This window comes from Herpailurus yagouaroundi, unplaced genomic scaffold, assembly GCF_014898765.1.
Source record: "Herpailurus yagouaroundi ecotype Mexico unplaced genomic scaffold, PumYag 220, whole genome shotgun sequence".
In the NCBI taxonomy this organism is placed as follows: domain Eukaryota; kingdom Metazoa; phylum Chordata; class Mammalia; order Carnivora; family Felidae; genus Herpailurus; species Herpailurus yagouaroundi.
The window spans coordinates 8,062,041-8,074,748 of NW_024412451.1; the positions used below are offsets into that span (position 1 = coordinate 8,062,041).

The window sequence follows — 12,708 nt, forward strand, 5'->3', positions numbered from 1 at the left end:
CTGAACTCCTCCACAGCAAACATTAATAAATTTCAATTACATAGGACGACCTGGGTTGCTCCGTCGTTTAAGTGTCCGACTTTGGCTTAGGTCATGAACTCACAGTTCATGAGTTCAAGCCCCACATTGGGCTCTGTGCTGACAGCTCAGAGCGTGGAGCCTGCTTTGGATTCTGTGTCTCCCTCTCTCTCTCTCTGTTCCGCCCCCACTGGAGCTCTGCCTGTCTCTCTCTCTCTCTCAAAAATAAATAAAGATTAAAATTTCAAAAATAAATAAGTAAATAAATAAATTTCAATTACATAAATATTAACATGATTATATTCCATTTACAGTTGCCATTCACATTATTTACTTAGGAGCAGAAGGTTGGTCATTCTTGTTTGCTACTCTTGTGACTATTTCATAGCTGTGTTTCTACACTGAAGGGGATTGTGAATAAACAAATAACCATTTGAATAAACATACAGTTTACATATTTGTGACAAGTTTAAGTGATTTGTGTTCCTTTATAAGGAAAGCAGAGTGTAGACACTCTGGGGTCATAACTCATGAGCATGCAGGGGCTGACCGTAGGGAAACATGCGATTAGTGTAGAAGTGTTCCTCAGCCACAGGCTGGGGTTGTTAAACACTACCACACAAATGTGCAAGAATGACAGTGCCCACAAGGACACAGAGGTGCTCACCACGACAAGGATGCTTTGGGTGGCTCTCGTCTCAGGGGAGGATCTGGTGGAGAGATTGTTCCTAAGAATGTATTGGACCTGCTGCTTGTGCCTGCTTGCGCAGGATGAAGGCCATGGAGCCACTGGCCCAGATTGTGAGCCCCAAACAGAAACCATCATGGGATAATCCTGATGCTACATACAGTGACTGTACTATATAGCTACTACTTATGCAATAACAGTAGCCATCATCTCTTTTCCTTGTTATGGTTGTGTTGCTCCTTTTTCTGGTCATAAAGAAAAGAACCATAATATTTAGCATCATGTTCAGGACCCAGCAGAGGATGTTGGAGGTGCCCAGGTGCTTCAGAGCTTTCACTTTAAGCCCTGCCCACCCGGAGTCCACAGGACTGATCATGATCACCTGGAAAACAGTCAAGAGGCAGATGGTTCCAATGGCCACATTCCTGCCCACTTTGTGAACATAGAAAACAAGTTTGCATTCAAAATCGCTAAGGGAATGTTCCACGTCCAAACCTACCATGTTTGGGGGATTCCTTTGGAAAAAAATAACTAAGAGATTGGCCACCATCAGGTGCTTGAGAATCAGATCTGTGGACATTGCCCTGCATTCTCTCAAGTGAAGGAAAAGATAGTGGCAAAGAAGAGAGAAATTCCCCAGAACCCCAACTATCGTCTGTAATAGAAAGATCAATCTCATTGCCAAATCCCTGTTGGCCTTTCTCCCAGTTCCCAGGGAGCAATAGTCATCTTCTGAGCCAGAGATTCCTGTGTGGGGACGTGAGGCATGATTACATGTGTCATGTCAGCTTGAATTCAATATTTTCTTCTTACTTTAGCTCCCACTTAGAAATAATTGTTTACAATTAACACATTTTAACAGGTTTTCATGTATTGACTGTTAATGTTAGGTACTTTCTACAGAGTATGATTAATACTAGAAAAGGTGTGTATGTACATCCTGGATTCTTCACAACTTCATGAGAGTGTCAATATGAGCATTTTCATGGACAAAACAAGGAGCGCTGAGATGGAGAAAGGTTAGTGATTTGTCAAATTCAAAGTCTTTATGGGAATGGGGACATTTGAACCTGACTGGGCTGGTATAATGGCAGTGCCTTTAAGCACAATGCTGTTCTAACAAAGCTAGTTAGATGTATTCTTCAAAATACAGGTGTATATTTAGATGTTTTTGTAAATATAATTTTATACTTGGCATTTTTATATTTTTGTAACAAGTTTCCATTTATGTGTAAATTTTTATTATATAGGCTAAGACCTATTATGAATAAGGTTATAAATATCTTCATAAAATCTAGGTGCACTGATTGTAGTACAATTGTATACAGACCTGCTCCATGACAAGTTATATTGAAAGAATGCACTACTGGCTGTGTGGATTGGCCACAGAAACACTAATTTGCTTTTATATCAGCAATGAAATGACACCTATCACAAAAATCACTTAATGCTCTATTATGCTCTGAGCTATGGAACTTGAAACACCAATGTGTGATAAAGTACTATAGAGTAGAAACTCAGTATCACTAATTTCAAGTTCCAAACCAATGTGTTTAGTAACATAGCTTAAGAAAACACATTGACGGGGCATATGGGTGGCTCAGTTGGTTAAGCATCCGACTCTTGATTTTGGCTCAGGTCATGATCCCAGGGTTGTGAGACTGAGCCCCACATCAGGCTCTGTGCTGACAATGTGGATCCTGCTTGAGATTCTCTCTCTGCCTCCCTTCCTCTGCCCCTCCTCTACTTATACACTCTCTCTCTCTCAAATAAATTAATTTAAAAAAAGAAAACACATTGGAAATAAGGCAAGCTTTGTTAAACATGTTTACCTGTGACACATATATAAAATGAAATCTCTAAGATGTGAAAACTTGTACATTTTATAAATTGAAATTTCAGAGCTTGTGATTGATATGATAATATTTAGAAAAAATTTTTTAATGTTTTTATTTTATTTTTGAGACAGAGAGAGACAGAGCATGAGCAGGGGAGGGGCAGAGAGAGAGAGGGAGACACAGAATCCGAAGCAGACTTCAGGCTCTGAGCTGTCAGCACAGAACTCAACACGGGGCTCGAACTCACAGACCGTGAGATTATGACCCGAGCTGACGTCAGACACTTAACCGACTGAGCCACCCAGGTGCCCCGATATGATAAAATTTTAAAATGGAGAATTGCTCACAAGATAGTTTTGTGTCTAATGGTCATCTGAAATCCATTTTGTAATATTGTCATTTCTTTAAGTGCTCCTCCCCTAATTCAAAGATGGAAAAATGGTCTTACTAACATCAACAGATCATGGATATTTTCAATAGGAAAAAATTAATGTCTCTACTAATCACGTCACACACCCTGAGTTAGAGAAACATTTCTCCTCCAGCCATTGTCATTCATATGCCCTGCTTCTGCAAAGGATTTGATAATTCTGTAGATTTTTTTCTAGTGTTTATTAACCATGGGGGTGTTATAGGCACCTGTAGTAATCCTGACCCACACTAGTAAGGTAGCCTGACTGCAGATCTATTTTAGAACTACAGCCATGATTCACATTAAAAGTCACATTTCATTATCACTTGGATTAAACACCAACTGTCACTGTCAGGGTTATACTAAATCACATCAGGAACCATCAGGGATTGGTGAAAGTCTAGGACCCTGTCTCTCTTTACCAATTCAACTCAAGCATCAGAATTATTCCTCCTTCCTGTGTGGCTTTGGCACTGGACCAGGCTGAAACCCAGAAGCGCCATTTTGTTTCCCCAATATGATCACTTACCTAGACTCCTGATACCCCTCTTTGCTTGCAGACTCTGCCCCCTTAGACTGAAATAGAAATATTCACTGGAGTCTCTCTGGCTGCCAGGACAGGGGGGTTAACACGATGGTCACCACAGCTAGTATCATGTGAGAGAGAGGTTAAGCTGCCAGACCACTAGACACGGACTTGCGGTTCTGTGATGTCGCTTCCCTATGGAACTGCAATTTTGTCTTCACCTGTATCCACAGTGAGAGTACACGTTTGGGGGTGACAAACTTTTTCCCCCAATTATTAATTGCTGAAAACAACAGCAGGTTTCTAGTTACCATCTCCAAAGAGACCTTTGCAAGTATTTGGAGGGCTCTTTCTTCTCCTTGATCCCTGGAGGCAGACAGGGTCTCATAGGGAGGAAGGAGGAAATACTGAAGTCTGACACGTGTGGGACTAGCCATGAAACACGTGTGTCTTGTCGCGACCGGCGCGACAAACACCGAGATCAGGGTCCTAAGGGTAGGGGAATGTAAGAAAGAAAAGAGAAGCCAGTTTGGGAACAGGAGGGTCCCCTGGGCTGATGGCCCAAGTGACGACTTTATTGTTGCGGTACACAGTCTTTTATATCAAGACTCTTATGGGTCAGGCCATTCTAAGAATAAACAGGTTTCGCATGATCGCTGCCAACCAAAACATTTAGTTCCGTGTACACTGTGAACTTTCCAAACGGGTCACCGCAAGACCCTGTTGATGGATTGCTAGCGAAGCACAGTTCCCATGTTTGTTCCTATTTGACCCGGCGTAGAAAGGGGTAACGTTACTGCCAACACCCACAGACCACAGGCTTCAGGAATTAGATTTCTCAGCCTTGGCAAGGCTTTCGTATGCCCTTGAAAATGGGGGAGTGGGCGGGGGAACCACCGGGTTGGCTGAGGCAACAGGGAGCCGTTGCTCAACCCGGTCTTAGCCTGGCACCGGGGTCCGGCCTCCCACAGTGTCTCACTGAATTCTCCGTTCCCTTGAAAAGTTTTTCTTCCCCAAATAAATTATTTCTAGTCTTCGGGCCAGATATATTGCAAGATATAGTGTACCAATATTCACCATTTCTCCCACCCATGTAATATAGGAAATCTAAACAGAGTAATAACTGTAGAGGAGCACCTGGGAGGCTCAGTTGGTTAAGCGTCCCACCCTTGATCTCAGGTTCCTGAGTTCAAGCCCTGCATTGAGCTCCATGATGGGTGTGAAGCCTACTTATTTTAATAATAATAATAATAATAATAATAATAATAATAATAGGGGCGCCTGGGTGGCGCAGTCGGTTAAGCGTCCGACTTCAGCCAGGTCACGATCTCGCGGTCCGTGAGTTCGAGCCCCGCGTCAGCCTCTGCGCTGATGGCTCGGAGCCTGTTTCCGATTCTGTGTCTCCCTCTCTCTCTGCTCCTCCCCCGTTCATGCTCTGTCTCTCTCTGTCCCAAAAATAAATAAGCGTTGAAAAAAAAATTAAAAAAAAAAAAAACAACAACCATAGAAACACACAAGTTCATGAGCCTTTCACCAACGAAAGCGTGCTTTTTTTCAGACAGGATTAGATAATTAAAATTTGTTTAACATTTATTTATTTTTGAAAGACAGAGAGAGATAGAGCACTACTGGGGGAGGGGCAGAGAGAGACACACACACAGAATCCGAAGCAGGCTCCAGGCTCCAAGGTGTCAGCACAGAGCCCGAGGCAGGGCTCGAACTCATGAACCGTGAGATCATGACCTGAGATGAAGCTGGATGCTTAACCAACTGAACCACCCAGGCGCCCCTGGGATCAGATAATTTAAAGAGATAGTTTTACAATCCTTTAATTAGCATATAAGCAAATATTATTTCCTTAATCCAAGAGCATTGAATGGTTACATTGGTCCTCAAGCTTTATTATCTTTTTAATTTTTTTAATATTTATTTATTTTTTTAGGGGCGCCTGGGTGGCGCAGTCGGTTGAGCGTCCGACTTCAGCCAGGTCACGATCTCGCGGTCCGTGAGTTCGAGCCCCGCGTCAGGCTCTGGGCTGATGGCTCAGAGCCTGGAGCCTGTTTCCGATTCTGTGTCTCCCTCTCTCTCTGCCCCTCCCCCGTTCATGCTCTGTCTCTCTCTGTCCCAAAAATAAATAAACGTTGAAAAAAAAATTAAAAAAAATATTTATTTATTTTTGAGAGACAGAAAGACAGAGCATGAGTGGGAGTAGGACAGTGAGAATAAGACACAGAATCTGACGCAGGCTCCAGGCTCTCAGCTGTCAGCACAGAGCCAGACGCAGCGCTCAAATTCATGAACCGTGAGATCATGACCTGGGCTGAAGTCAGATGCAAAACTGAGCCACCCAGGCGCCCCTCAAGCCTTATTTATTTATTTTATTTACTTATTTTTTAACGTTTAATTAATTAATTAATTTATTTATTCATTTATTTATTTATTGAGAGACAGAGCATGAATGGGGCAGGGGAGAGAGATAGGGAGACCAGAATCTGAAGCAGGCTCCAGGCTTTGAGCTGTCAGCACAGAGCCCAAGGCGGGGCTCAGACCCACAAACCGCGAGATCATGACCTGAGCTGAACTGACTGAGCCACCCGGGCGCCCCTATTTTTTTTTTTTTTAATGTTTTTTGCTGAATGTTTAGTAATGAGCCTGATTGCTTTCATAATTGATTTTAAAAATATGAGTCCAAATTAATCCTTTTGTTTTTCCTTCAAACAAATCCACAATATGATCTAGCTCCTCTATCTAAAGCCCCTACTTTCCAAGTGTGGGATTAGAATCCTGATGGTGCTCAGTTTCTCGTCTACATGTGCTTTCCAGCCTTCCACACAGATGGAAACGCACACATGTGTTCACACACAGACAAATGCAGTCGCACGCGCTCACTTACTTGAACACATATACACTCACACTTTCTGTAACAAACTCTCACTCGTCCCAAACTCACTATATATAAACACACACACTGTATATACACATATGCACAGTGTGTCATACACACTATGACACACACAAGCTCACACGGCTCACTCATATTCATAAAGTAACAGTCACACCATCAACACAGATATTCGTATCTCGGAAAGGTATTCACATGTGAAAGAATCATGATATGTTCCGACCTTCTGGAGGTACAGGAAGGGAGGCCGTGTTTTACTCTTTCTATCTCTGAACAACCTACAAAGATATTCAGAATGTGCAACATTAGAAATTGCTGTGAGCATTACTACTTCATGTCAAGGTGCATAGCAGGAAAGGTGAAATGTTGGAGGAGTGGCTCTGTGTGTGTGTGTGTGTGTGTGTGTGTGTGTGTGTGTGTGAAAGAGAGAGCACACACAGGTATTTTAATATTTTTTAATGTTTATTCATTTTTGAGAGAGAGAAAGAGACAGAGCATGAGCAGGGGAGGGGCAGAGAGAGAGACACACACAGAATCCGAAGCAGGCTCCAGGCTCCAAGCTGTGGTTCGAACTCATGAACCATGAGATCATGACTGGAGCTGAAGTCAGATGCTTAACTGACTGAGCCACCCACGCGCCCCAAGAGTGCATACAAGGTAAAATGAAGACTCAGGGAAAAGGCATACAGGTAGGGTGCAGACAGCATGGGGAGTGAAGAAAGGGAGAGCTCAGGGGTGCCGGGAAATATCATCAAAAACGTGAAATGTGATCACTAATTGCCCCATGAGCTGGCCCCCAGGCACTCAGAGGCTCCTCACCTGCTCCCCCGTCCTTGGAATGTGGGTTCCACTTGCCTTTCCCACTCCCAGAGGCTGCTCCAAGGACACAGCCTTGAGATGGTAACATGGTGTGGAGAACACCTACATGGTGTGCATGAGCCCAGTTAAGTCTTCTCTCTCTATCAACTTTAAGACTGGACAGGCAGGTATAGGGATCTGCTCACTGTGCCACTGCCCAAGACAAGCCTCCTATGTAAGTTCCCTTTACTTATTAAACTGCCACCTACCAATGTGGAGTGGCCTGCCTCTTTCTTCCTCTCTCCCTGACCTCCATGTATAGGGGCCAGTTTCTGAGAACATCTGGGAAGCTGCAGAGAAGGGTACAAACCAACCATAGGGAGAGAGAGGAAAGAGGGGTAAAAGGAACAAGTGGGTTCAAGTAACTGAGAAGCTAAACAGAGGGATTTATTGGTACAAGGGGTAGAGTGAAAGGAAGTTAAGGGTACTAGAGAACTTGTGGACTTGGTGGATGGATGATGGAGAAGGTCATGGGGATGAAGGGGCTGCTAAAGATGGAATAATAATGGCGGAAGGTGGTTAAAGTGCAGGAGTAGGTAAAAGGTACGTTATAGTTATTGTCTGTGAGAAGTCAAATAATATGACAAATGAAGGGGTATATCCATTGGGGCCTTCAGTTCATAGGAGTAGTTGATGAAAGTAGAGATGCAGGGTGGAGGGAGAGATGGAACTTGAGGGTTGGGAGTGGGTACAGAGAGGCAAAATGGGAGCAGAGTGCTGCTGGAAGCTGGGAAGGATGGTGGGAACCTTGAGCTAAAGGGCCCAGGAGAAGCGGGTAGGGATTGTAGGGTAGGCACAATGCATGGAAGTCATGGGGAAAATGAGGCAATCCAATGGTTAAGGGCTGAGGAGGCCTAGGGCCACAGGGGACATGGGAAATGGTCTGAGATCATTGGAACAGGAGGGTAAATTTAGGGACAGGAAGAAGGAGGGAATGGAGGCTGGTGCATTCAAGGGGGATGGAAAGTAAAGAGCATTTGTGTATGGTTGTTGAAACGTGGGGATAGAACTTTTGAAGATTTTGAGGTTATAAAGTTCACAAGATGGAGATAGGGGTTAGTTGTAAACAATCTAGGAGTGTTGGAATGGTGGGGGTGTCTATGGTAGTTTTAGGGGAGGGCTGCAGTTCATGAGGGTGGAGGTCACTGAGGAAGAGCTAGGTGCAAAATGCAGGCTGTTGTAATGAAAGTCACAAGGGCAATTTGGAAGTCAACAATTCAGTGCCATTCATTATTTCCCTCGTAGAGGACTGAGTCACAACTTAATCATAAATAGATTCTAATTTCAGCTCATTAGGCCAAAAAAAGTGCCTATATAAAATACCCCTAAAATACTTTTTAAGATTTTATTTTTATTTTTAGGCAATCTTTACACCCAGTGTGGGGCTCAAACTCACAACCCTGAGATCAAGAGTTGCATGCTCTACTGATAGAGCCAGCCAGGTGCCCCCTACCCCCAAACCACCAAAATACTTTAAATTGAACATAGAGTAGATGTCTGCATGTGGGACTTGGGGTACACAATGGCCCAGCCATCTTGTTCTTCTTTCAGAATAACAAGTATATAGGATGTGAGCTAGGTGGCAGGAGGGGCTGTTAACTGGTACTGTGTGTTCAGTGAAAGAAAGAGGTGCCTGGATATCCTCCACCCAACTTGGCCTACGTCTTGAGGTTTTGTGCTGAAATAGGGCATAATGAAAACCTCTTTAATGTTTCCAAAGTATAATACATATCTTATTCACAAAGTCAGACATAGTGAGACAGATCTTAAATAAATTATTTCTCTCCAGTTTTATTGAGGTCTCACAAACCAAAATGTTTATATTTTAAGTGGACAACATAATGTTTTGGTAGATGTATACACTGTGAAGTGATTAATGAAATAAAATTAATTAACAAATCAATCACCACACACAGTTACCTTGTGTGTGTGTGTGTGTGTGTGTGTGTGTGTGTGTGTGTGTGTGTGTGTAGGGAGAACACTAAAGATCTACTCTCTTAGCAAAGTTTAAATATAAATATATATTTAAATATATTGAGTTTAACTCTTTAGGGTTCCACAAATAAGGGATATCATGCAGTGCTTCTCTTTATGTATTTGCCTTATTTTACTGAGCATAATGTTCTACAGGTTCATCCATGTTGTTTCTGGATTTAACATCAAAAGGAACAAAAGCAAAAATAAATACTTTTACTTCAAAGTAAAAAGCTCCTGCACAGCAGAGGATACCATCAACAAAATGAAAAGGTGACCTACTGAATGGAAGAAAATATTTGCAAACTGTATATCTGATAAGAGATTAGTATCAAAAAAATATAAGGAACACATATAACTCAACAGCAAAAAACAACAACTACTACAACAAACACCAACAAGAACAACAAAAAGAAACAAACAAGCAATCTGATTTAAAAAGGGACAGAGGATCTGAATAGATATTTTTCCAAAGAAGATATACAGATGGGCAACAGGTACACGAAAGGTGCTCAGGATTATAAATCATCAGGAAAATGCAAATTAAAACCACAATGAGATATCACCTCCCACCCATTAGAATGGCTATTAGTAAAAAGATAAGAAATAACAAGTGTTGATGAGGATGCACAGAAAAGGAAACCCTTGTGCACTGTTGGTGGGAATGTAAACTGGTGCAGCCACTATGGAAAATGGTATGGCGGTTCCTCAAAAAATTAAAACTGAAGCTACCATATCCTACAGTTCCACCTCTGGGTATTTATCCAAAGGAAACAAAAATACTAACTCAAGAAGATATATGCACTCCTGTGTTCACTGCAGCATGATTTACACTAGCAAAGACATGTAAACAACCTAAGCATCCATCAATGGATGAATGGATAAAGAAGATGTAGTATATTTGTGAATATTATTTGGCCATAAAAAAGAAAGAAACCTTGCCATTTGTGACAAAATGGATGGACCTTGAGGGAATTGTGCTAAGTGAAACAAGTCAGACAAAGACAAACACCATATAATCTCATTTATATCTGGAATCTAAAACAAACATACTAACTAACAAACAAAACCTGAACTCATAAATCCAGAGAATAGATTGGTGATTGCCAGAGACAAGGGTGAAATGGGAGAAGGTGGTTGAAAGGTACAGACTTTCATCTATAAAATAAATAAGTCCCAAAGATATAATATAGAGTATATAAACAAAAACAAATTGAGTGAAAGTTAATCTACTAGTGTTGGATTGCCATCATATTGTCCAGGTAGAGACAGATGTATTAAATAACTACATTCTGACTAGTTTTTTTTAATGTTTATTTATTTTTGAGAGAGAGAGAGAGAGAGAGCGAGAGCGAGAGAGAGAGCGAGCACAAGTTGGGGAGGGGCAGAGAGAGAGAAAATGACAGAAGTTCTAAAGCTTTCAGCATAGAGCCTGATTCTGACTAGTTTTTTAAAGTACACTATAATTTCTAGGTTAAAAACTAAGAAATACTGAATGTATGACTTCCAAGATAAGAGAGGTACAATGTAGAATTATTTAAAATTAATGCAGAAGAAGTTAGAACTGGCAAACTAAGAATGGACTATAGGCATAATGAAGAACATAGTATAAATTGATAAATGCAATCTGAAATATATTTAATATGATACTGAACATAAGAGACTAATCTCATTCAAGTCAAACACATTTTACTATATACAGCTGAGTGTTTTTCAAGAGATAAAGTTAAATATAAGGATTAAAATAGAAAAAAGAAAAACATATTTTATATAATTTTCCCAGTAATTACACATACTCCAAAAAAGGGGGGGCAAAATATAGAGTTATTTTAAAAAATGGATACAGGGGCACCTGGGTGGCTCAGTTGGTTGAGCATCTGGCTCTAGGTTTTGGCTTAGGTCATGATCTCAGTTGTGGGATGGAGCCCCAACTCCAGCTCCACACTGAGCTTGGAGCCTGCTTAAGATTCTCCGTCTCCCTCTCCCTCCACCCCTCTCCCTCACTCACGTACTCACTCTCTCTCTCTAAAATAATGTTTAAAACATGATACAGAATAAGTTAATGGAGAAAGGATAAGAAAATAGAACAGGTGTAATGAGTGTATAAAAAGTTGATAAATCCAATTCTGGATATATGCACTCTTATACTAACCATAAAAGGCTAATTACAACTAATAAAGTCAAACATTTTCTTACTATATTCAATTGGTTTCATTTTCCAGAGATATAGGTAAGACATAAGGATTAAAATAGAAAAATTAAAAATGTATTCTATATAACTTTTACCAATTAAACCACTAGGATGGAGAGATCAGATAATATACAATTTACAGTTAAAACATATAATGAGTATTATATTTATTCCTCAATTTAGTTTTCCAATATTACTGACAGAAAAAATGACTTATATGAGCATGTATGTGCATATATACACATATACAAACTCATACACATATATATACACAAATAGAAACATAGATATGTTGTATCTATCCATCTACATACTGCTTGTGGTTCTAATGTATGGTAAATATTTCTGTGTTTCACATGAGCTAAAAAAGTATGCATTTCTCTATTTTTTGTGGCAAAGAGGTCAATAGATATCCATTAGGTCAAACTAATTCTTCTGTTTTTCAAATTATGAATCATTAATATTTACATCAACTTTATAAGTACAGAGACAGCTACATTAAAATATTTCCTAAAGTTAAGGAAATGTCCATTTTCATCTTTTGACAACCTCACTCAAAAACCCTGAATAAACAAAATGGATCCATGACTTATTCTTCCAATGGCTACTCCCCCACTACTCAAGTTCAATGAAAGTCCCCTAAATAAAGTTATTTCCTTACCCGAGAAAGTGCACCATGGAGACTGTTTCTTGCCAACATGCCTTAATGGCATCTTTGCATAATAGATCAAGATCAAACCTCCACAGACCCCCAAATCTATGCATTTTTATCCCAGACAACATGTGTTTTTTTAAGAGTCAACACTCAGTTGAATATTTTTTTAAAAACCAGCAAAACTTATTTTGTGTTTTCCTTGTCCTACACCAGGTCAGTGTGGCCCTTCTATAAGAAAATGCTTAAGTCTCCCTTCTAAACATCAGACTTCAAATGATTAACACCTCTAGAAGAGTGTGACATACCAAACTCATATTTGGCCTGTGATGCCTCCATTCTCTGAAAACGAATTTACTCTTCAGCTTAACTCCGGGTTATCCATTATTCTGCAGAAGTTTTTGTTGTCTTCAGTATATTAAATGACCATGTCAAATGGTGTCCCTAGTTTAGGGAATTTGTCATAGAATCCCATGACTAGTTAATTTTGCAGAAAATGTATTATGTCACATTGAAAGTTACATGCTCAATGACTTCATAATCTCCAGATTGTTTCAGGAACTGCTGTTTTTTTGTTTTTTTTTTTTGTTTTTTTTTATTTATATATGAAATTTATTGTCAAATTGGTTTCCATACAACACCCAGTGCT

General features: G+C 40.5%; 1 long non-coding RNA gene and 1 pseudogene across 1 annotated transcript in view; both read right to left on the bottom strand.

Annotated features, from left to right (window-relative positions):
- Nucleotides 1–487: 487 nt before the first annotated feature.
- On the bottom strand, nt 488–3,796 carry LOC121018903 (vomeronasal type-1 receptor 4-like; annotated as a pseudogene).
- A 2,825-nt stretch (nt 3,797–6,621) lies between these two features.
- LOC121019031 (uncharacterized) overlaps nt 6,622–12,708 on the bottom strand; it is a 7,845-nt gene continuing 1,758 nt past the window's right edge. The window contains exon 3 of the long non-coding RNA XR_005785403.1: nt 6,622–6,662. This is a non-coding gene — a long non-coding RNA (uncharacterized LOC121019031). The remainder of the gene's footprint in view (nt 6,663–12,708) is intronic.